This window comes from Vicugna pacos, chromosome 22, assembly GCF_048564905.1.
Source record: "Vicugna pacos chromosome 22, VicPac4, whole genome shotgun sequence".
NCBI classification, from domain to species: Eukaryota; Metazoa; Chordata; class Mammalia; order Artiodactyla; family Camelidae; genus Vicugna; species Vicugna pacos.
This window is the reverse complement of record NC_133008.1, coordinates 24641657-24667022: the sequence shown is the minus strand read 5'-3', so window position 1 is coordinate 24667022 and position 25366 is coordinate 24641657. Positions and strand designations below refer to the sequence as shown.

Genomic DNA, 25366 nt, shown 5'->3' with positions numbered 1-25366 from the left:
AATTGGGGTGGGCTTCTCTGATAAATCCAGCACAAGAAGTTAAATGAGATCCAGGCCACCTTAGATCAAGGTGCAGATCCCCATCCTCAGCTCTGTCATAGGCTCTCCTGGCTGTATGTTAGTTTTCTTCCTGGCACTGAGCACAGCAGAAGCTCAAAAAGTATTCAAGGCAACACTTGTAAAGTGGGTTGAGCACATATCTATAGTCAGATCACACAGGTTTGCACCCTGGCTCTGCTTCCTCCTGTGTGTACTCGGACAAGTTATTTAACTCCTCTGAGCTTCGATTTCTCTGTGGTTTTATCCACAGAAGCTGAAATCAGTTGCTGTATGCAGTCTATAGAACAGATGGGAATGTCACAAGTGGAATGAAGCTTCTGGATGGTGGGGCAGGATGCTCTAGGTATTAAATACAAGACAGGTCCTCAGAGATCTGAGGTTGAATTCTAAAAAGTACAATGTGGGTGTGGTGGGCTGAACGGTGACCACCCGCCCCTCAAAATGGGAGGTCCGCATCCTAATCCCTGGAACCTATGAATGTGACCTTATTTGGAAAAGAGTCTTTGCAGGTATGACTAAGTTTAGGATCTGAGAGGAGGAGCTTATTTGTGGGTTTTCTGGGTGGGTCCTAATGCAGTCACATGTATCTTCATAAGAGGGAGGAGGCAAAGGGAGTTAGATGGATGAGACAGGAATGGATGTTGAATGAGACAGGAATGGATGCTGGATGAGACAAGAAATAGATTCTCTTGAATTCAAGGAAGCACAGCCTTGCCAAAACCTTGATTTCAGACTTCTAGCCTTCAGAACTATGAGAAAATACATTTTTGTTGTCTTAAGCCACCACATTTGTGGTACTTTGTCACACAGCCCTAGGAAACCAGTATAAGCAGGGAAAGGTGAGGTGATGTGCCTTTGTCCCCAATTCTATCAACTTACTTTGAAGCAACTTCATATCAGATAGATCCTGTTTGACAATGTGTTTCTATAAATATGGTGTTAACCACTGGATGCCCACTAAAATCCATCCTTCCTCTTGCTATCTTCTATAGTAATGGAATTTGAGGCAGGCTATTAGCTGCCCAGAAAACTACATTTCCCAGCATCCTTGGCAGCTAGTTGTGATCACATGACTAAGTTTCCACCAATGGTGTGTGAGCAGAAGTGACATGCCACTTCCTGGCCTGAGACTTAAGAGACTGGGGATACTTCCTCTGCTCCTTCTGGCCTTCATAAGGCCAGTCAGCTCTGATTGTGTGAAGGATGCCAACATCCTTGGCAGTGGTTGAGCAAGAAGAGGGTAGGAACCTAGATTCCTGAATGACTTTGTGGAACAGAGCTCCCCTGCCAGCCTGCATGGCTCACCTTGGAGCTATTATGGGAGGGAGAAATAAAATTCTTTATTGTTTTAGGCCACTGTTCTTTTCAGGTCTTTTATTATGGCAGCATAGCTTTACCACATTATATAATAAATGTTGATTCTGTACCTATGATGTTCCAGGCACTAGAGATGTGACAATGGACTGGATGGGGAGGGTCCTGCTCTCATGAAGCTCTTAGTCTAGTGGGAGGAAAGCAGACCATTAAACTCTCAATGGTAATATAACAGAACAAGGGCACTGTCAGAGGAAAAGGAATTCTCTTAATCCATACTTGGAGGGTTCAGGGAAAGATTTTTGGAGGAAATGGTGCCTATTCTGAGACCAGAAGGCAAAGAGAGAAAGAGTAGTTCAAGAAAAAGGATGAATACTCCTGAGGCTGCCCAGTCAGGGAAAAGCACAGGATGCTAGAGGATCTTAAAGACGTTCAATGCGGTTAGAGAGGAGAGATGTCACAGGTGAGGTGGGCAAAAGCCAGATGATACAGGATCTTAAACGCCCTGTAAGAGCAATGGCTCACCTTAGGAAGACTTTACATGGAAAACAACTTAGACTTCTATTTCGTGCAGGAAGGGGTTAACTCAGCAGGGTTAGGGTGTCTGAACTGTGTATATTCCAAAGGAAGGGCTACCTCTTGACTGGCTCCTGGGAAATAACCTCTGGACCCTTGGAATATCCTGCCTGGCAAGAGTGTCTCTGTATACCTGGGGTCTTGGGGCGTGCCAAGTAGTTTATGCTAGCAATGCGAGGTACAGTGAATGCCTGTGTTCACCTGGGCCCTGGGCCACGCTGTAACTATTTGATCTCTGGGCGCTGGCAACTAAGCAGTTAAAGTCAGTCACATGGGTGCTCCATGCCTATGGGATTGAGCCTCAAAAAAAAAAACCTCCAGACATCAAGGACAACATCAGACACTGTCCCTGGTTGGCAGTACATCATGCGTGTTGTCACACATTGTTGCTGGGAGAACTGAGCACTCTCTGCATGACTCCACTGGGAGGGGACAACAGGAGGCTTCTGCCCTAAGAACCTTTTGCTTCGCAGATTTTAATCTGTATCCACTTCCTGTAATAAACTGTAACCATGAACATCTAAGCTTTTCTGGGTCCTGTGAGCCCTTCTAACAAATCACCAAACCCGAAGGTGGTCCTAGGGACTCCTCACGCATGGTCTTACAGTCTTATCGCTACTTCAGACCAATGAGATTCCTGTTCCAGTTGCATCTCAAGAGAAAGCAGCTCCATTTGACACATTTTAGAAGTCCTGCCTGCTTGCCTGGCACAGAGCTTTAGTGAATTCAGAAATAGACAAAATTGGTCCCTGTCTGCAAGTAGCTCAGAGCATAGAGGATGAGACAGAAGATCAAATCAGTATGTTGAGTTCTTTCAGGCAGAGTGCGTGATGGAGGGCTACTGGGTTTGTTTCTTCTTTAACTTCTGTCCAGGAATGGGGACAAGCAGCAGCGCTCAGCTCACAGATTAAGTTCACGGGGCAGGGTGTGTGCGTGTGTGTGTGTGCGCGTGCGTGCTGTGTATCTCAGGGCGGGGAGGAGGTGAAATGGAGCAGCCAATTCTGCATGAGCCAGGATTGAGTCCCAGAGAGAATTTTCTTATGAAAATTCCACCTGGAGCAATGCAGCATTTTGGGTACTTAGAGCTACCCCAAGAAATAAATGAGTCTGCTGGCCAGTGCTGGCTAAAATCTGAACTAAGAAATCTGCATCATACCCTCTAACTCTTCCATCCCACAGCCCCCTTGCCCTCCCATCCAGGGAATGCCCCTGGCCAAGATTTCACCCTTCTCCATTTCCTTTCACACCACTCTCAGGAGCAATTAAAACGGCCAACACATGCCAAGCACCACACTAGACGCCCTGCTATTTTATCCAATGCACAAGACAGACCTCCATTTCGGGTAACATGGCAGCCTGGGGAATCAGACTGCCCTTCTTGCTGAAAACAATCACAAATCCTGCCTAAAATCCTGAGACCCTCTTATTGGAGCACTGAAGTCTGGACCATTTACGAGGTAAATATCAGTCCCACATTTAAGTGAAATCAGGGACCTCAAGGAGGTAGGCAGAGCATCAAAGCCACACTTGCTCTGAGGGCATCTGTCGAACTCGGGGAACTACGGATACAATTTCCATGGTTTCCTGGGGAGCAGCAGTATAAGGCAAGGTCCAGGGCCCACCTAAGATAGAGAGTCTTAAGGGAGCCCCTCCCCCGATTAGGATGGGGCCCCAAAGGGCTAACATTTAGGGTTAGAAACCTGGAATAAATGTACTCCATCCTCCTATCCCAAGAGAATTTGAGGAAAGTTACTTTGGCACTTAGCAGAGGAGAAAAACGAAAGCCTTTAAAAAATTATAACCACAAGCTGGCTTTTGCAAACATTGGTATCCTAAATTCTCAACGCATGGGTGGTCCAAAAGTTTAAGGTGACCCTGGAATGGAAGTGTTCCAGGCACCCGGATGAAGTAAGTGCAAATCTTCCAGGGAAGATACACTTCATCTCAGGCCTCCAAGAACTCCCTCCAACAATATCCCAAAGAAAATGAGCATCTCACCATTAAGAATAATAAACTACTTAAGGAGGCAACAGACAGCAGGAAAAAAAGCCAAAAAGAATTTAAATACACTGATTATAGGATAATTCTTTGCATATTGTGTTTAAGAAAACATAAGACATGCTTGAAAATACCTAGAGACCAATTCTCAACCAGCAATGAGTCTGCCCCACCTCCCCACCATGGGACATTCAGCAATATCAAGACATTTTTGGTTGTCACTACAGGGGAGGGGATGCTACTGGCCTTGAGTGGGTGGAGGCCAAGGATGTTGCTTGACACCCTACAGGGCACAGGACTGCCCCTCAGAGTGAAGTATTACCCAGCCCAAAATGTTAACAGTGCCAGGGTTGAGAAACTCTGCCATAGAGAAACAAAGTAACTCCCAAAGATGAAGCAGGTTAAAAAGGACTAAATGGAACTCGTAGAAACGAAAATTTTAATATCAGAATGAAAAACTTAATGGCATGGTTAACAGCAGATTAGACACAGCTAGAGAGGGATTCAGTAAACCAGTGAGAAGCAGGTTCAGTCATCCTCACCGGACAAATGAGTAACCCGAGGCACACAGAGAAGCCGGCATCTTGCTTGCTGGGAGGAAGTAAGCCGAAAATTGGCATCTGCTTAGCTCGAGATCCATGCTCTTAACCACTCTGCTGTTCTATTTAAACCCAAGAGAATGGTTTTCTCTCCCTGCCTGTGTCTCTGAAGTCCTTTCCCATTTGCTATTTTCTTTGGCAAAATATTTTGAGGAAAATAGAATTTGTCTAAACTGCCTGACAGAAGAAAGACACATTGTGTTGCATTAGTATGCAGGCAACAATGCCCAGGGAAAAAAAGCACAGCAATTTCCATCTTTAAAGCATTTACCTTCCATTAAATAATTACGTCCCACAGTTTACGGCGAAGGGACTTGGAGTGTTTATCTTTATACAGAAGCAGAGAAAATGGAATAAACGCACCTATAAAGGCCTTCCCCCCATGAGCCACTGGAGCCTCAGTTGCAGGGTCCAAGGCCACCCTAAATTTGCAACTCCAGAGTCCTCAGCCGCAGGATCTCGAGCAAACTATTTGACCTCCCTGTGCTTCAGTTTCTCTCTCCATAAAATGGGGATCATTGAGAACCAGCCATGCTAGATTGTTGTGAGGGTCCAATGAGATGTGTGTGAAGGGCACGGCACATAGCAACAGCTCAATGTGACTAAAGATTATTTCTATCGGGGGGCAGGGAAGCACAATGGTAAAGAACACTGGCTCTGGGACCACACTCCTGAGTTTGGGTCACAAGCTGTGTGACCTTGGGCAAGTTACTTAACCTCTCTGTGCATCACTTGCCTTACATAAAATGTGGATGATAACACCATTACCTTATAGGACCTTCGTGAAGATTAAATGAGCTCATATTTGAAAAGGGCTCGGGACAGTGCCTGGCTTGTACGAAGTGCTGGTTGTTGTTATTCTTATCACCATTTAAGAGAATTATTAGGCTGATGAGTGCAGTGTGGCTGGACTGACATTCTACTAGGGCAGGAACGATGCCTGTCTTATTGACCACTGTAACCTCAGGGCCTAGCACATAGTAGGAACTCGGTAGTGATTTTTGCATTAATAAAGAATTAGCCCTTTACCTGCCAATGTCACCCTCAAGCATAACAAAAACCATGGCTACTATTTACGGAGAATTTGCCCCGGAGCAGGCGCCCTGTTGGGCATATCACATCCTCACAACAAGGCTTGGAGACAGGTGGTATTACCACAGTTCACAGAGAAGAAAACTGAGGGTCAGAGAGGCCCCCATAGCCAGTGAGTGGAAGAGACAGAATTTTCACCACGTCCAACTTAAATCCCGAATCTGAGCGTTCAGCCACTTTCTGCCCCCTGGAGTCTTCCCTTCCACCTGACCATCCTCACAGATTTCACAGCTGATTGGTATGCCCTGAGAGACTTCTGGCTTGTATTTCTTTGTTTTTCCCTTGACCCTGTATCTTTGCCTCTCTTCTTGGTTCATCCCCTGCTTTTTACAGAGGAAGTTAGTTCAGCGCCTCAGTTTCCCTGCTCCTAAGTGGGAGATAATAATGGTGTCTTTCTCATAGAAAGACCATCAGGATGATGAGTGAACAGTGCCTCCCATAGAGCAAGTCTCTATTAAACGCAGTCATTTCTATTCCACTTGTCGACTAAGACTGCCTGGTGCCTTAATCCTGGGGTTCACACCTTCAAGACTTGCTTACCACCCCCTGTGCTGGGTCTTGGTCCCGGCCCATAAGCTTTACCATCCCCAAGCTAACTTAACTCTTCCCTCACGAGGCCTCTGACACTGTGTGTGTGTGCACACGTACACGCTCACACACACAAACATGCATGCACACACCCTCTCTCTTCTCGCAGCCTCTTCAGTCACTAAAATTAGCTCCATCTCCAATCCGTGTCCCCAGCACGTCTGTCCTGGTTTCTCTCTGGGCTCCCAGCCACTTGTGATATTGCGTCTCAGATGCCACACGCTGCCTTCCTGATGCCACAGCCATTTCCTAAAACAAGGGGGGTATTTTGAGATACTGATGCGGGTGGGAAGGAGAGGGAGGGATTTCACACATCTTCCTCCTGGTATGTTAAAAAAAAAAAGTGGACACAAGAGCTGTCTGCCCCTTCCTGTACCCTTCACCCCAATTTCTAGTTTCAAAATGTCCGAGGAAAGCTTTCACTAATGAGACCTCCAGAGCCCCAGTGAGTAAAAAAATCTTGATTTTTTTTTTTAAACAGAAGAACAATGATCCAGCAATTTTACTTCTGGGTAAATACCCAAAAGAACTGAAAGCAGGGGACTTAAATAGATACTTGCAACAACCAGTGTTCGCTGCAGCATTATTTGCGATTGCCAAAAGGTGGAAGCAACCCAAGTGTCCATTAATGGATGACTGGCTAAACAAAATGTGGTCCATCCATACAAAGGAACATTATTTCAGCCTTAAAGAGGAAAGACGTTCTAACCCACGCTACAATGTGGATGAACTTTGAGGACATGTTCAGTGAAATCAGCCAGTCACAAAAGGTACTGTATGATTCCACTCACATGAGGTCCCAAGAGGAGTCAAATTCATGAGACAGAAATTAGAATGGGGGTTGCCAGGGACTGGGGGAAGGGAAATGGAGGGTTAGTGTTTCGTGCAGACAGAGTTTGAGTTTTGGAAGATGACAAAGTTGTGGGGATGGATGGTGGTGACCGTTGCAGGACCATGTGAATGTCCTTAATGCTACTGAACTATACACTTCAAAGTGGTTAAAACGGTCAATTTTGTTCTATGTATTTCACCACAATTAAAATTTTTTCAAGAAAGGAAGAGCAAAGAGGCAGGCTGATCAGGAAGAGACAGAGCAGGGTATGTAGGCAGAGAAGGGTGTCTTGGAGGATCAGGCTTGTACCCAGAGCCTGGGATGGGGGTCTGAGTTAGGCTGAGGGTGACCTCGATCTGGCTGAGAGGTGCAGGTCAGATCTTTAACATCGGTCCCTGGGTCTCAGTCACAAACGGGGGTGCTACCGGCTCCAGTTTCAGAATTACTGTGAGGCACCAGTGAGTGGATCTAGGTGAAGGGTTTAGACAAGCCCCTGGCACACAGCGAGCACGCTGTAAATGAGAGCAATTACCATTATTAGCAAGAGAACGGTTGCCAGTTGCTGTATATGTACCCAGTTAAACTCTCTCAGGCAGCACTGCATTCACCAGCCACCACCCTCTTGGAGCCAAGTTCATCAGCGGACATCTTTACCTCACTGATTCCTGCATCAGATCATCATGGAATCAGCCACCTTCTCTCTATCTGCTGAATGTGGCTGTTAAGAGCTTCGATATCAGAGCCAAGCTTCCTCATTGACATCCTAACCCCACAACTTCCTAGCCATGTGGCTTGGGTCAAACCCTCTAGCTTTTCTGGGCCTCAGTTTTCTCAACTAAAAAAGGCGAATGATGACCATTCACACCCCACAGAGGCGGAGGCTTTATGAGATGATCCTTGTAAGGTCCTTGGAGCAGAGAGCCTGGCCACAGCGTGCATTATATCTGGGGTCACCATTATTACAGATGTCTTTATTCACCCTGCAAAATAGGTATGAGAAGCCCCATTCCTCAGATGAGGAAACTGAGGCTCAGAGGGACAAGAAGGTTTGCCACACATCAGCAGAGAAGTGGAGGTGACTGGGCAGCACCTAAATGCCTGGTTCCCTGTCCCGGTCCTGCCACTCACCCTCAGGGACTCCCTCCGCCATTCCATCCTTGTTTTCCCAGCTATAAAATGGGGACAAGGACAGCACCTACCAAGAGGGATAGACTTGGAGGATTAATGAGATAATTTACTGAAAGTGTTGAGAACGGCACCAGACACAATGGTAAGTTCTCGCTTTGCTCTTGACCCTACAACTTAAAAACCACACAAGCCTTTGCCCACTCCTTAAGGAAGCACTGGAGAATGGGAAATTAGGGGCTTTCCCCCAGCCCCCTGCATTCTCGTTGTCCAAATCTCGGAGCCCAAGGCTTCCCAGGATGCTCCCTTGGCTGGCACAGCCCCTGGAGCAAGGTCAGACACAGAGGGAACCTCCACTGCTCCTCTGCCTCTGTTGCTTCACTCCCGTTTTGGAGCACAAGACTAAAATTAAGGACATCCTGTTTTTCCCGCTGTCTACCCTGCAGCAATGCCTGCGCAAACCTACGAAAAGACATAGTTCTCTCTACCTTCAGCTATGAATTCATGCATTTATTCATTCAATCACTTATTCATTCAATAGGTACTTACTGAGCCTCATGCTCAGGTTCTGTACTAGGTTCTGAGTTCAGTTTTGGCCCTCCAGAGGAAGAAGACAGGTGACTGACCCAGTCAATGATGGTGAGAGGTTTCATGCAGATGCCACCAAATGCCTAGAAAGAAGGGACATAAACCAGCCTCGTGGTTGGGTGAGGAGGCCAGGAAGGCTTTCTGGAAGAGGAGGCCATTAATATCAGTAAATACGTACTTCCTTAAGCCCCTCTCCAAGTCTCCTGGACCTCCCCATGATACAGTGAACAAGGGGTCCACACTTGGGACAAAAAGAGAGTCTCCTTTCTAACTGGTAAGTGCCCATGCCACCATGGATGTTAAGTACTTTAACTATTATGTCTGAGCATAGAAAACAAACCATGGTTACCAAAGAGGAAAGGGGTCGGTGGGGAGGGGTAAATTAGGAGTTTGGGATTAACGTATACACACTACTGTATATAAAACAGATAAACAACAAAGACTTACTGTGTAGCACAGAGAAATATATTCAATATTTTGTAATAGCCATAATGGCAACAAGTCTGAAAAAGAATATACACATACATGTATACGCATAGCTGAATTACTTTACTGTACACCTGAAGCTAACACAACACTATAAATCAACTATGCCTCAATAAAAGATAAATAAATAAAATAGTTAATCAAATTATCTTTTAAAGATAGCTAGCTAGATAAACAAACAAACAAACAAACAAATAAATAAATAAATAAATAAACAAATATCACGTCTGAGTAAGGATTAACCAGGCACGAGAAGGGAGCATATCACAGATATAGGTAATAACGTGTGCAAAGGTCCTGGGGTGAGTGGGCAGTTACTGCTCATAGAGGAGGTTGGCATCTCTTTCGTTATTTTCTCCCGCTAACATTTGACAGTGGACAGAAGGACGCCTGGCCCAGTAGTGGGGTGGATCTGCATCCAAAATCCTGGCTCCAGTACTTCCTCTCCATGTGACTTTGGACAAGCGACTTTTCCTCTGAGTCTAGTTCTCTTCATCTGTGACAATATTCATGGAACTGTGGGGAGGCTTGACGATGACAAGGTATGTAAAGGGCCTGGCACATAGCAGGTGCTCAATTAATGCCAATTTCCTTTCTCTGAGGTTGACCTCCCCCACTGGCTTGGGTTCTCATAAATCTAGGATTGCAGGAGGGAAGAAAGCTGGGGTAGCTAGAAAAAGAAGGAAGAAACAAAAAGAAAGAGTTGGGATGGGAAGCAGAAGGCATGGAGAAAAAGGTCTCCACCCAGATGTCCACCAGCCTGGCCTCCATCCCTCCGAGCCGACAGAATCAGGATGAGGTCTCCATCCAGCTATGATCGGGCGTGAGTGACATTTAAAAGGAAAAATGAAATCAAAAGCCCCCACTGACACAGGGAACCAGGCTGCATGGCTGTGAACTATGCTGGGTCAACGTGGCAGGCAAAAAAATCTATTCTCTGGCTTCAACCACCCATGAGGGCTCAGAACTCAGATATCAAGTTGAGATTTGATAAAAGCAAAAGGAATCTGAGAAGGCTGTGTCATCTTCCCCACCTTTAATTCCCAGGTGGCTGTGTGATGGGCCCTGGGCTCTCAGTAGTCTTTGCTGGCCTTTTCTCTCCTTTTCACTGTGTGAGTGACATGGTAATAACACATTATCCCCATTTCTTGCTAAGGGGCAGGAATGAAAAAGAAGAGGAGGATGTGGTCCCAATGGCTAACAGAAGTCAGGCCAGAAGGCCTCAGGGGACAGGAACTGGGACCTCAATGGCCCCAAAGAATAACTTCTTGGAAACACACCCTTTGCAATGTGATGTACTGCCTCTCCCACCAAGAGCTGGGCGTCAATTGCCCCACCCCTTGAATCTAGACCAGCTTCACTGCTTGCTTTGGCCAACTGTGGCCAAATTGAGGGTGTCCCATTCCTCTGACTAGCCCTCCAGAGACCTGTGTACTAACACTTCCTCTTTCTCCTAGAACCCTGCTTCTTCCATGTGAACAAGTTCAAGGTAGCCTGCTGGAGGAATAAGACCATGCAGAGCAGAGCACAGTGGTCCCAGCCAAGGCCATCCTACAGCTGGCCAATACCCAAATGGGAGAGACCCTAACTGCCCCACAGCTGACTATAGATGCATGAATGAGCTCAGGTGGGACCAGATGAAGCACACAGCTGAACCTCACCTGAACGGCCAACCTGCTTCTTTCCTGCCTTGAACAGGGACATGATGCTAGGAGCTCTCGCAACCATTTTGCAACCATGAGGTAAGGCTGGGGTATTGCTGAGTTGCCAGCCAGTGTCTGCCCTGGGCTTTTTGTAACATAAGAACAAATAAGCCCCTATTTGCTTAAGCCACCACGAGTTGGAGTTTCCGTTACATGCTGCTGGTTGCACTCCTAAATACATCCTTTGAATGTCTCCCTTTCTGGGCCACATAAGACTCCATAATAGGAATACAGGACCCACACTTTTTCCTTTTTCTAGCATGAACACACAGGTTGCTGTGCCATCCCCAGTGGAGAGGCTACCCTGCTGATGCATTTCTCACCTCCCAGTGAGAGAAACCCAGTTTGCTCATTTTTCCCTTCCTGGAACAAATTCTACTCAGTGTCACCAACCAAAGACAATAAAATATGTTGCTAACTCATCCCCAATCCTGGGTCCTGGATCCCACCTGGATCCTGTTTGGCTCTTTGTCTTCAAATTTCCATGCCTTTCATTCCTACTGATCTCTGCTCTCATCTGGAGAGAACTCCTGTGACCCACTAAGGCAGGAAGGGGAGGGAATGCTTGGTCTCTGGAATATCCATGGAGCCAAAACTCCCCCAAGGACTAGGGTCAGGCTTTCAGCTGCCCCTCCTTGATTCTGTCTCTATGGAGCAAGTGTGCTCACTTCCAACTCGGAGCCAACTAAGAGTGAGCCTTAGAGATGCACTGATTCTTAAAATCCTTCACCAAGAAACCTAAGCAGTTGAGTGACAACTCACAGCAGAACTAGGTTAAGTGTGGCCAGCGAAGCAGACATTGTAGGTGCTGTGACTGTGTCCCACACTTCAGTGTGGACACCTATGGCATCCTGACCCCAGAGGCACACACAGCCCAAATCAGGGCAAGCCAGGAGAACTAGAGAGCTCACACCCCAGAAGGATTCCCGCATCCCAGCTCCCTCACTTCTTTGGCAGGCTAACTCTAAGGACATGTTCTCCCAAAGTTCTCCAGAGACATTAAGCAAGGGCTAGTAGCTCACCACACTCATTCTTTTGCTAATCCAACCTTTACTGGCTGTCTCCTCTTCATGATCTTAGCCCTCTATTCCCCTATCTCTGTTTCCTGGGATCTCTAAACAAACTACTGGCCCTCAAATCTTTGTCCTAGGGTCAGTTTGGTTCTGGGTTGCAAAAACCAGAAACTGACTGGCTGTCTTAGGCATAAAGGGATCTTTGTGTGTGTGTGTGTGTGTGTGTGTGTGTGTGTGTGGGAGCTCAGATAGCCAACAGGAGGCCAGAGGAGGGAGCTTGGAAAATGAGCAGGAATAATGCACCCAGACTGACCCCTCAGGGCAGCAGGCTGCTGCCACGAAGGAAATCAGAACCACCTTCATTTTTTTTACATGCTATATTATTTTCCTTTTCTTTTTTAAAAAATGGAAGTATAGTTCATTTTCAATGTTGATTTAGTTTCTGGTGTATAGCATCCTTCACTTTTGAGTCACTCCATTCTCAAATTCCTGAGTGAGAAAACCTGGGCTGGCTGAGTTGAATTCATGTGTCCTGACTATCAAGGGGTGCAAAGAGGAGGAACCCTGCCTTAACCTTCAACCTGTGCATGAGTATGGGGTCCTCTGGTCCAGCAGCATGACACCCAAAGGAGGGTTCTCCCATACTGGAAGAAGAGGGTGGGATTTGGGTCCCCAGTGAATAAAAAGCAAATGTTCTCTACAGTTAACTTGCCAGTCAGTGGAACTGGGCCCAGAGAAGTAGTAATAATTATTATCATCAGTCTAATTATAGTTATTAGCCTTTTAATAGCTAATATCATTGACACTCTTTGCCAGTTTCTAAGTGTTTTCCACATATTATCTCACTGAATCCTACCTTTTGAGATAGTACCATTATTATGCCCATTTCACAGATGAGGAAACCGAGGTACAAGGAAGCGCCACATCCCTTTCTCTTTCTTCCATTGGTAAATACCATCCATAAACACCATATGTCAGATATTAGACCATTAAACCTTTAAAACAACTCCACAAGGGAGGGGGTATCATTACCCAGAGGGAGAGTCATTACTCTTGTTTTCCAGACGAAGAAGCCAACATTCAGAGAGGCACAGTCACCAGCCCAAGGACACACAGCTTGGAAATAGTGGAGGTAGGTTTTGAATCTGTTCCAACTCCAAAGCCCTTGGTCTTAATCACCACGTGTGTATACTGGCTGCCCTTTTGTTTAGAGCTGCCTGACGAGAAACCGTTGAGTTGCAGGGCACTGCTGCAACTTGAAGACTCTATTACCTAAGTACCTTTCAATGCAGGGCTCAGATACGAAACCATCATACATCAGACATGTCACTCCTGGAAAGAGGCCACCCAAATTTCTGCTACCCTGGTGGATCATATTGTACCTCTATGAGAGAGAGCTTCTCAGCAAATTTCCTGTACACCACCAAGCAAACCACCCCCAATATACCCTCCACATATTGTGAAAATCTGTCCAGATGTTTTGCTATGATATAACCAGAATTTTATTTATGAAGAAATATATAATAATATGCAATGCCCATTTTCTCCATATTTCTAAACATGCCCACCATTTCATCCTTCTAATATAAAATTTTGTTAAGGAGAGGAAAAAGACCTCGGAAATTGAGCTGTTTCCCAAATGAGACCATCTAACTCATTATATCTCTGGTACAAGTGGTAGGAACTACCAAATAATTTTCTTCTTTTCTTTCTTTGCCAAACTTCCTGAATGAGAGAGTTAGACTTATTGCTTACTTTTATTTTTTCTTTTCTTCTTACTTTTTATTGAAGTATAATCAATTTACAATGTGCTAATTTCTCATGTACAGCATAGTGATTCATTTATACATACATATATATATATTCCTTTTTATATTGTTTTTATCATAGGCTATTACAAGGTACTGAATATAGTTCTCTGTGCTATACAGTAGGTCCTTGTTGTTTATCTATTTTATATATATAGTAGGTAATATCTGCTTCCTTTTCTTTTCAGTCAGATCACCACTGCCAAGATTTCATGCATTCCCATCTTCCATACAAACAACCTTCTTTTCCTCCTATTTACATGCATACCTCATTTTATTGAGCTTTGGAGAGATTGCATTTTTTTTAATAAATTGAAGATTCGTAGCAATCTTGCATTGAGCAAGTCTATTGGCGTCATTTTTCCAACAGCATTTGCTCACTGCATGTCTCTGTGTCACGTTTTGGTAATTGTTACAGTCTTTCAAACTTTTTCATTATTAATAGTAATGTATGTATTATTAATAATATAATATATTTGTTATGGGGATCTGCAATCAGTGATCTTTGATGTTACTACTACAACTTGCTAAAGGCTCAGATGATGGTTAGCCTTTTTAGCAATAAAGTATCTTTTATTCATGGTATGTACTTTTCTTTTTAGACATAATGCTATTGCATACTTAATAGACTCCAGTATAGTGTAAACACGACTTTCATATGCACTGGGAAACCAAAAAATTCACGTGACTCGCTTTATTGCACTATTCACTTTATTGTGGTGGTCTGGAACCGAAGTCACAGTATCTCTGAGGTAGGCACACCTGTACAAAGTCCGAAAGTCCCAGGGAGTTCCTTTTCTCTTCTGCTGTAATTGATATAGTTAATTACGGCTGGTCTCTCTTCCTAACTGCCTGTCCACCACATCTATTTCTTACTCTGCTCCTCTTTCTCCCTCTGGTCCCTGAGTCTCTGAGTCTGTGTTCCTGCCTGTTACACCATCAAGCCTACAGGGCTCAGTTACTTTCCAGCTTTAACCAACCCTCTGTGGATGATTCCCAAATCAGAACAGGCCAGTCAAGCTTTAACCTCATCTATATCTGTCCTCAAAGCAACATTGCTACTTTGGTATTTTGCAGGGACCTCAACATGATTGAAAAAACTTCTTCCCACCAGAAGCACCCTGTGTTCCTACAGTGGAACCACCATCACACCAGTCAATAATTAGCTGATTGTCATGTTCTGGAATGTACTTTTTTTCTGGTGAAATAAACCATAAATGCATCCTTTCCTTCCTATTTCCATTATCCTGAGTCCCAAGTCATCCTAGACTTAGAATCATCTCAATTCTAGGACTTATCCATCACAATCAGTAATCCTCCTCCTCTGCCTCCTGCCCCCCTTCTCCTCCCCCACTACCCCATCTCTTGACTATATTTCATTCAGGCTTTACTATGTACTAAAAATTATCCCATCTAATCTTCACCTCAGCCCAGTGAGGTTAGTATTAATACAAGCCTCATTTAACAAACAAATAAAATAAGGACTAAGTAGAATAAATCATTTCCCAAAGTCACACATCTTAGTGGCAGAGCCAGGATTTGAACCCACATCTCCAAACTGATGTTTTGTCTTATGTGGGAAGAGTTAAGTTATGGTTCTGAAGTCAGTGCACAGGGGGAAATGGTATATGCTCAAAAATACTCTTGAACAACTCTTATCATCCATAAGGTACAATATACATGGTTTTGTATATTTAAGCCTGGGCAATTAAAAGTGTGTATAATGTGTACAGTAATATGTGATATAAAAGAATGAGCACAGTATGCCACATGTGACAGACAATGCTAACTGTCACAGCCATTGCCCTCTGCCATTTTTCCTACAGGCAGAGTTAGCCTCCCATCAAATAGTAAAAATGCCAGATATCCATGTTTCTGATCTTCTCTGAAACTAGACATGGTCATGTGACCCAAGTATGGCCAATAAGATGTAGGGGAAAGCCTGTTGGGAATTTCTGGGAAAGATTTTTCTTCCTAGCTAAAAAGAGAAAAGCCTCCAATGAAAGTTTTCTCCTTCTGCCATTATTTCCCTGATTGTGGACAAGGTTGTGAGAGAAGGAGATGTGACAGCCATTTTGCAACTCTGAGGCAACAGAACCTAATGTCAAAATTCAACACACGGAGGAAAGTGGAGTGGAAGGTAGAGGGATGTCACTGAGCTTTTCTACTAATCCTGGTCCATTGATTTGTGTATTTCTAAGTCAGGTGACAAAAATCTCTAATGTGAAAGTCCATTTTAGTTGTCTCTTCTGTTACTTGCAGGAAAAAACATTCCAAAAAACCCCCAAAGACAAAAGGATTCCTAACTGATGTACTGGGATCTATGAAGAACATGTATCATGCTAGTTTCTTAGAAAAATCTCACTAAATGGAGCAACAGGTATTAATGACCTCACTATTCAATTATTATGTTCTTCCTTTCCCTTCTATATGTGTGCCAATTACACAGCAATGACTTTGCGTAAGTCAAATTTGCATAGGACTCGATTCTGCAATATACTTCACAGTTCCGGCTTTGAAAACATCCTACCAGTATAAGCTCCTCGGTCCAGTTTAGGAACCTCCCAGTCTGACCCCCTCCTGTCCATTCTATCTTACAATTGTTCTGTAATCTCTGGAGTACCAACATGAAGCAAAAGAAGGAGCACCAGCTACATTTTTATGTCCAGAGCAGGATTTGAGAATCTTAGGTTTCCTTCCTGCCTCTGTCCCTGATGTTAGAGTTTCATGTCCTGAAATTCTGTGGGTGGCCTCCAAATGTGCCCGTGAACAGCAAAAACAAAATAACCTACAGCCTGGGTCTCTTTTAAAAACCTTGACTCCTCAAATCAAAGCTCCTTAGGGCTGCAGGGACTCTTAAGAGTAAAGTATTTGATACTCTTTAGCCTACGATGTTGCCAAAAGAGGTTTAAAACACACAGGTGAGTTACACACTTAGAAAACATACTCCAGCTGCCTGGTTCGGGGAGAAACCATACACACCCCCCTGCCCAGACCTTCCTCTTCTGCACAAACTGGTTCATATTTGTGCTACTTTAGGAAAGCACAAAGTGGCTAACAAAGCTGATTTCAAAAGAGTTTTAGTCCATTGAGAGCCATGACACATAAGACACACCATAGCCCCTGGGGTAGGACCACAACCATGTGCAGGCATATTCCAGCGTCAACACTCCCAACTGCCCTCCAAAACTGCATCATCTCGTCCAGACCAGCCAACATGCATGAGGGCTCAGGCCGGGGCTTCTCTGTCTCCAGATCAGTTTATTTTCCCTCATCGTCAGCAGGTCACAATAACTATTGATTCATTCAGACAGTCAAAAACATTTAGTGAGCACTTACTGTGTGCTTGGCACTATTCTAGGCACTGGGAAATACAACCATGAGCAGAAGCAGTGAAATCCTTGCCCTCATGGGGCTGGCCTAGTGGAGAAGACAGGCAAAAAAATAAATAGGTAAAATATCCAGTTTGTCGCAAAGTGCTAAGTGCATGGAAAAAAAAATCTAAATAAACAACAGAGGCCAGGAAGCATTGGGAGAGTGTTGAAATTGTAGATAAGGGGTCAGGGGACCCTGGAGTAAAGTCTTGAAGATGAAGGAATGGATGAAGCAGATATTTGGGGAAAGAGCATACCAGGCAGAAGAACTGAAAAGTGCGAAGGCCCTGAGTTTTCAAACTTGCCTGAAGTGGTCAAGGAACAGCAAACAGGAGCCTGGCTCAGCAGAAGCCAAGTGAGCGTGGAGGGTAGGGGGTGATGAGGTTGGGAGGTGATGGGGGCAGATCATGTCAGTCCTTGTGGGCCATGGTGAGGACTTTGGCTTCTACACTGAGTGAGAGAGGAACCACAGGAGGGATGTGAACAGAAAAGTGATTTGATCTAATTTAGGTGTTAAAAGGATCCTTCTGGCTGCTGGTGTTGATAACAGGCTTGGGGGGAAGGAGGGCAGAAGCAGAAAGCCTCAGGCAGAGGCTGCTCTAACACCCCAGCTGAGAGATGATGATGGCTTAGCCCAGGGTGGTGGCAGGGGAGGTGGGAATAAAGAGGGAATGCATGTTAGAAGATGGAACCTATAGAATTTGCAGAAGGATTGGCCATGGGGTGTGTGAGAGAGGGAGGAGGCATCAAGAGTTTTGACTAGAGCCCATGGAAGGACAGAGCTTCCATTCACTGACATGGGAAGACAGAAAAGGACAACATTAAGATGCTCAGGAGTTCAGTTTTGGCCATCTTGAGTGTGAGATGCCTGTGAACTCTTCCACCTGAGTGGGTACTCAGAGAGGTCCAGGCACAGAAGAGATGCTTAAACCCTTGAGGTTAGATGAGATCGTTATAGGGCTGAGTATAAAAGAGAAGTCAAGAAAAGGAGTTCTTTCTTTTTCCCACAGCTCCCCACTCCCAATTCTCAGTTTTCCTCTTCTGCTACACTGAAGGTGAGGGTCTTCTGTCTGTAGGTCAGGCCCAGGTTCTCAGAGAGAGGGGAGACTGTCTGGCTTCTAAGACCTCTATCACAACATGGCATCTGCAGGTCCTGCGGTCCCTCCCTGCATAGATCAAAGCACAGTGTCTTTCAGTTGGCAGCCTCTGCCTTGGCCCCAGGCACCCACTTGCTTCCTATTCCGTGGAGATTTCCTCTGCCCGCCAGGCAGCCACCTCCCTGCCCTGGTGAGAAGAGAGGAGTCATTAGCCCTGCGAACTGTAGAGGCGGTGGCCAGATGCCTCTCCAGAGGCAGGCTGGCATTTGTCATAGCAATTCAAGAGGACAAGCCTTCGATCAGCCCCCAAACCTGCGGAGAGATGGATGGCAAGGTCTTCTCCAGCCGCACATGGAAAATGGCCAAGAAGCTCAGTACAAAACAACGTCACCTGGCCATCTGGCTCTTGCTCAATTGCTCAATCTTTTCCCACCCCAGCGGGGAAAGAGGGAGAAAGGAGGACGCTTTTTGACAATTAAAAAAAAAAAAAAAAAAAAAAAAAAGCCGTGCGCTGTCCAGGGTGCTGAAACCTCTAACCCACTAGGCTTCTGACTATTGCTACTTGTGTTAGTTTGGGATCCTTTGAAAGCAGATCTAAGACAAGGACTTCGGGGAGGTGATCCATGGAGCTAGAAGGGGGTGAACTAGGAAGAAATAAGTTGGTAAAGGGTGTACTAACGAATGGGTTTCATTGTGAGCAACTGGGATTCAACCTTGCGGAGGACCCTTTGAGAGGCTGAAGAACATTCCTCAGAGTTTTCTCACTGAGCAATGGGAAAGCCAGGATTTTGATACACCAGCTCCCTTGTTCATTGGTTAAGGGTTGCTCCTGTGGGTGTTCAACGTCTGTCATGTGGGCTGAACAAACTACTGCGATTCTGGAGGAAGTCTCTCCAACAGAGATGCAGAAAGATGAGAGTATTGGAGATGTAAAGAGGTGAGCTTGGAGAGAAACTACCCACCACAGGTGCAGGTAAACTCAGATGAGCGGTACAAACAAGGAGTTTTGCAGCAACAACCACACTCTTCCAAAGGAATCTCTTTTAATTTTTCCCTTCAGTTCACCAACTTCCATTTACGAAGCACTCAGAAAGGTCCAGGGGCTCAATTCACTGTACCTGCCACAGATATTGCCTTCTCTATTCCCTACCACAGTTCTGGGAGGTAGGCACTATCATCACTCCCCTTTTCCAAGTGAGAAAACTGAGGTTCAGAAAGATTAACTCACGTTCTGGAATTCACCTCTGGTGGACAATCTCCTGACTGTGAAGCCCAGGACTTAGCCATTAGGCTATGCCAATCTACCATTTCTGGAAATCTCTTTTGCCCATTTTTTCCTGCCACAGTGGACCCCAAGATGAAGGAGAAAAGGAAGGATCTCCGTGACTTCCCTGAAAAACTTGAGTTTAGGTAAATAGTACAGGACTCAAAAAAAAAGGATTCTGAATCCAGATCTGCCTGAGTTCAAATCTTAGATCTACTATTTATGAGGTGGATGACTTTGGGAAAGTCATTAAAGCTCTTTGAGCCTCAGTTTTTTCATCTATAAAATGAAGATATAATGGTACTTAACACAGAGGGTGGGAAGAAGTAACTGAGCACATATACATGTATAGTATATCACATTACAATTGCCTTGTAAGTTCGAGTTTGTCAGTGTCTCCACTGTTGTTAATAACAGGTATTATGTTCATAAGGTCACCAGCCTGAATATAGCTCTTTGTCTGAACTTAGCTTGGGCCAAGGTTATCCTAGTTTTAGGGATGTGTCCTAGCAGAGCAGCTGAGATCCTGATCTTCCCTTTATTCTGTGGGATCCTTTGCCAGTAGCTCGATCTCCCTGAGCCCCAGATGTATCTCTTAAAAAAGGCTTTTGAAACTGAAATGTACAGGATAATGCACATGAAATTGTTGATATAGTGCTGGCACACAGTAAGTGCTCAATAAATGATGACAGTAACAATCATGGCAGCCTGCATCATTATTATCACTGTCACTGTTGTTATAAGATGGGGAAACAAGCTCCTGCTGCTAGGAAGTGAGGCAGTTCCTGATGGAACATGGTTCAGCAAATATCATGACAACCAAATGCTCTGAACAATAAAAAGATCAATGCTCTCTCAACGCTAAAACTCTCAGAATGATAAAAAGCATTTGTGCCACAGTGGGGAATCCTTTTTGGGACCAAGAGTGACTTCTCCACTGCTGGGCAGCAGGGAGAAGATTAATGCAAAGAGACATTAAAATAAAATGCAGCTGGCATTTATAGGAGCCGTTAGGTGGTCTCATGAGTTAGAATGCTGGTTGTGTTTTATTGCTGTTGTTGTGTTTGCAATGCTGTTTTTATTTGCAGGCTACTCAGAACAGCCTGAAGGGAGGCAAAGGAAGGAGGAGACACTGAGGAATGATTACATGGGTTGTTCAGTAAATCAAGAAGGGAAGAGAGTGTGAGAGGTGTGTGACTCTGGCCAAGACATTTTGATCCTTCTGGCCCTCAGTTTCCTCAAGTATATAAAAAGTGGGGAACTGGGATTACTCTCTGAGGATCCCTTTCTATTTCTCTGGAAGGGGACCACAGGCTGGGAACTTGAGGGAAAAGAGAAAGAAAGAGAAGAAAAAACTAATGGCAGAACCCAGGGGATGGCATTAATCATCTCCACCACCCTCACTGCCCCCACAGTGGGATTCCAAGCCTTCTTGACGTGACTATACCTTCTGATTCTGGAAGATTCCTGATTATCCACCATCTCAACATGACTTTGGGGAAAATCACTTAGCCTCCCTGTGTCTTAAGTCCCTGTGAGTAAAACAAAGGGGTTGGACCTGCCAGAGTCCATTGAGCCCTATCATTCAATGATGCTACAAAAACAAAGCCAACATCCTTCCCTGCTGGTCTCCAAATACTTGGTTCTTTTCCTCACTTCTGTCCTCAACAAAGCTGCCCAAAGCCTGGGCAGTTCATAGGACCTTCCAAAAGGGAAACTTTGGTGTTTTCTTTTTTTAATTTTTACTGAAGTGTAGTTGATTTATAAGTGTACAGCAAAGTGATTCAGTTATATATATGTACATACATATTTTTTTTCTTTTCAGATTCTTTTCCATTATAGGTTATTACAGGAAATTGAATATAGTTCACTATACTATACAGTAGGTCCTTGTTGTTTATCTGTTTTATATGTAATAATGTGTGTCTATTAATCCCCAACCCTAATTCATCTCTCCCCAGAAACTTCATTTTCAGTCACAAAATGTCAGAGGAGGTAGAAACCCAGAGCTCATCTGTCCCATGCCTTATCTGATGTCAGGATATCTGTCAGAGACTCCTGGACTGTTTGACTATTTCTATCAATGCAGTGGTCCCCATCTCCTTAAACAGCTTAGTAAATTCCCCAGAACACTGATTATCAGAAGTGTTGCCACCTTCCAGCTTAGCAAACATTTATTTTACTGAGTACCTACTATAGGCCAGGTACAGTGCTAAGCCTGTGAACAAAGAAACAATTGTCTTAGTGAGGAGGGTAGAGCTCAGTGGGAGAGTGTATGTTTAGCATGCATGAGGTCCTGGGCTCAATCCCTGGTACCTCCATTAAAAAAATTAAAATATATAAGTGAACCTAATTACAACCCCCAAGTCCCCAAAACAAACTCAGTCATCTTCATTGCTACCCTGGCAGTGTTCAGACTCTTTTCTTAACATGCACAAGTGTATTATTTGACCTCTTAGATGTTTATATACACTATTTACATATACATTATACACATATACATCCGAACATTACAGTAAAAGCTCTGTCATCTCAGAAATATAGCCAAGCTTCTGAAATCTTCCTCTTACACATTTTCAGTTTCATGATCAGAACTTCAAATACAATGGGAGGGAGCTTTGAAGGAGTTTGATAAATTACAAAGTTAGAATTTCTGAGGCCTTGAGCTACACAGAACAAACAAAAATCCATAGGTAACATCTTTTCCACCAAACATCATCCAAGAAGGCGAAAACCTTGGTACTCTATGAAAAATGACTGGTGTTTTAATGTTGTGATTTGCTTAAACATGTGAGGAGACAATGAGTTAATCAGAAAGTGCTCATCAAAGTCATCTTTGTCTCAATGTCAAATTAGTACACTCGAGTCCCCTCCCCTCGAGAACATGATATTAAGAGTTTGCTGCATTTCGCCATCACTGGAAAAACATTGGACATTGTGCAGAAGGCTGCTGGCAAAGCTTTTTAGTCTTCTCTCGCCATTCCTAGCTTATAACCCAAGAGGAGGCTAAACAGCCTCTTGGAATTTGAAGTCATGAAATTTGAGCTATATGCCTGATTTGAAGGAGGTAGAACTCCCAGACAATATGGAAGGAAGATTGATTACTGGAGAAGTAAGAGCAAGAAAAGCAAAAGAAAGAAATGCGGGAAAAATAAGGAAAGGAGAGGGGTTAAGAAATGAATAGAATCTAACAATAGTGACTCCTAGGGGCTTGAGAATCAGGACCTCCTGAGACTCTCATGAAAATGACAGACCAGAAAAATATACAAACACACATAATTTTTGCATGGAATTTCAGAAGGTTCATGAATCCCATTAATTCCAACTTGCATTCTTAGGACCTATCCGTCCCAGATGAAGAATTTCTCCTCTAGAGGCTCATCGGATATCAGGAAACTACCAAGGGAAGAAAAAAAAAAACCATCTTGTTGTAATCAAGGAGCAGATACAAACACCCAAGCAGCAAACTAACCTATGGAAGGGCTGCCTTTCAACTTATTGATCACTATTGAGACCTACTACTTCCTTAACAGTGTATGAGTTTCCCAAGGTGTTTCAAGAACCCTGTTATAAAACAGCAGGGGTTTTTTAAGGCTTCTTCCTGCCAGTCCGTGCCAGCAAAAGCCAGCCCCCAGGGAGCATAAATTGGTCCAGCCACTTTACAGAGCAATTTGACAATATCTGGTGAAGCTGAGGATGCGTATGGTACACAGCTCAGCAATTCATCTCCTGCATATATGCCATGGAGAAACCCACTTGCAAGAACAAGAGGACAGATTGGTTCAAAATAGCACAAAGCTGAAAACAACCCCAATGGATAAATACATAGTAGACGATTCATACCACGGAATACTATGCAGCAGTGAACATGGATGAATGGGACCTATTCTTGTCAATCAGATGAATCTCATGTTGAATGCAAAAGGCAGGTTGTAGAAGAAAACATTTATAGAGAAACTTAAAGCATGCAACACAATATTGGATATACTTCTTCTATACTTATATAGTCAAAATGTAAAATATATACCATATATTTCTTATGTTCTTACATGAAAGTATAGATACATAAATGGAGATAATAAACACAAAATTCAGGAAAGTGCTTCCATATGGAGAGAGGAAGGTACAGGGCCAGGGAAGGGAATGCAGGGACGTACACTGTATTATGAAGGTTTCATTTTGATGGCAGTTTGTCCCATCAATTCCCTGTCCTCACCTCCTTCACTCTTTCCCTCACTCACACTGGTCCAGCCACCTTGGCCTCCCCACTGTTCATAAAACATACCAGATGCAGTTCAGCCTTAGGGCCTTTGCACTTGCTGTTCTCTCTGACTGGCACGCTCTTCTGCTAGCCACCCTTGTAGCTTCTGCACTCACTTCCTTCAAGTTTTCATTCAAATATCACCTTCCCACCTTCCCTGGCTCCTAGGCCTCCTGCCCATAATACCACCCATCATTCTCTGCTTTATTTTTTCTCCATAGCCCTCACCACCATCTAACATACTAGATACTTCATTCATTCATCCATTTTTGTCTTTCTTCACCACTAGGATATCAATTCCACAAGAGGAGGGACTTCTGTCTGTTTTGTTCACTGCTATGTACCAGAGCCTGGCACGTAGTAATTGCACAATAAATATTTACTGAATGAATATTTGCATATACAGGTATTTGTTATATTATTCTCCACTTCTTTTTGAATGTCTGGTTATTTTTATTATTATTATTTTATTTTTATTATTATTATTTTATTATACAGTTTTAAACAACAACAACAAAGTTAACCACTGGGTTGTTTCACAGATAAGTTTCCTAGCAAGCTAAGAAAAGTGCTCAATGCCATGACATGGCCCAGGAATCTGCCAAGGTTCCAAACCAAGGGACTGTGGGCACAGCAAACAGAGGTCCTTCAGTGAACACCCAAGCCCGCTAGAGCCAGCTCAGGGTCCTCACAACAGCCCACGCAAATCTGAATGCCTCTACTGAAACAGCCCAACGTGACACAGCTCCTTCTGTGAGAAACAACGTTGTTCAGAAACAACAGATGTGTTCAAAACCTGAACTGTGTGAGCCCAGCCAACAGAGCATGGGTACTAAGACCCATGACATCTGCCAAGAGAGACAGGACCTGGAGCAGGAACAGAAACTATAGGAGAAATATGACCCCACAGAAGGGAACCATGACCCAAAGAGGAGAACTGTGACCCCACACAGACATGACCCCATAGAGGACTATGATCCTATGAGGAGAATGACCTCCCAATGAACAGAGGTCTTGGAAGAGAAGAAACAGACTTAGCTCAGGGGAGAGGAGTGGGTAAGTGGAAAAGTCAGAAATCATCATGAAATAATAATGTCCATACTGGGACCCAATAAAGGGCTTTGGGGCCTAAGAGATTGACTGGCTCTTCATTTCTGTTTCCTTCCAATGTTTCCCAGCTTCCCTGCAGCCATGTGCGGGCATGTGACTAAATTCTAACCAAAGGCATATGAGCAGAAGAGGTTATGTGCCAGGTCCCAGCCAGGCCCACACAACTTCCCAAGCATCACCATCCATTCTCGTTTCTCTTCCATGGTTTGATGCAGACAAGCAGACCCAATCCATGGGTCAACAATAAGGAGTCACAATGTAGCAAGGGCCCGGACCCCTCAATCACTGCGTGGAGGAGGGAAGCCTGCCAATGAGGAACAACTGTTCTGGACTTTCAATGAGTGAGAAATAAACTTCTGTTGTGTTCAAGTCATTACCCAGTTCTGGATTTTTTTGTTATTGTTGTTATGGCAGCTAGTGTTAGCTTATATGGGTCCTTGGTGGAAAGTGTATACACATTCACCATTCAACTATGGTT

General features: G+C 44.3%; 1 protein-coding gene across 1 annotated transcript in view; it reads right to left on the bottom strand.

Moving 5' to 3' along the window:
- The window catches only part of CACNA1A (calcium voltage-gated channel subunit alpha1 A), a 280383-nt gene that overhangs the window by 138118 nt on the left and 116899 nt on the right, over positions 1–25366 (bottom strand). The gene's annotated exons all lie outside the window — the stretch shown is intronic.